Here is an 863-nt window from a genome sequence, read left to right as displayed (position 1 = left end):
CGCCCGTTGCATGCCGGTTAGATTTGTGTTTTTTTTTTTTTTTGTGTTTTTTTTATTAACAACAAATAATACAAACATTCAGACAACGCAGATCAGAAAATTAGAAACAAATAAAGAATGAATTGCAACTTACATGAGACTTGAAACAATACTGATAAAAAAGGGACAAGGTAAATAAGATTATGAAGTAGACAACAGTAAATAAAACATAAATAAATTAAACAAGAGTGTGACAGATTGCAAAGGTGTATAAAATGTAAAACATAAGTATTTAGTTAAATAGATTGGGCTAATATCAAAAATAAATCTAGCTTTTTTATAGTTATTAAATTAATAGATTAAATATATGTGTTAAATTCAATTTGGAAATTTAAAACAAGGTTTAGAATTGGAAAATAGCTTTGTGGATGTAAAACTTCCCTAATAGATAAAGAGATAAACAATATTACAAATATTTCTATCTTTAATCAAACAGTGTAATAATGTGTTTCCCTTCCAGTATGATTTTAGTGTGTTTTAGACAAATATAATTTTCTAAACTTTTCCAGAATGCAATACTAAAAGAACAACCATAAAAAAGATGAATTAACGATTCTTGTTCGGATTTACAAAAAGTACAACACTTGTCCATTGGCATGAATTTTGATATAAATAATCTGGTAGGATATATATTGTGTAATATTTTCAAATGTAATTCTCTTATTTTTGTTTGAGATGCAATATCTAAAAGGAACAAGCCACGCCCTATGCCAGTTAATATTATTAAAGTGAGAGTTCCAAAAGAATTTCCCGCGAGGTGTTACTTTTTTTAAATTTAGAAAACATTTTCTAATGTGTTTATTGGTACAATTCTTGCTCATAAC

The sequence above is a fragment of the Etheostoma spectabile genome, chromosome 6 (assembly GCF_008692095.1).
Source record: "Etheostoma spectabile isolate EspeVRDwgs_2016 chromosome 6, UIUC_Espe_1.0, whole genome shotgun sequence".
Taxonomy (NCBI): Eukaryota; Metazoa; Chordata; class Actinopteri; order Perciformes; family Percidae; genus Etheostoma; species Etheostoma spectabile.
The sequence above is the reverse complement of the archived record's forward strand: the minus strand, read 5'-3'. Positions refer to the sequence as shown.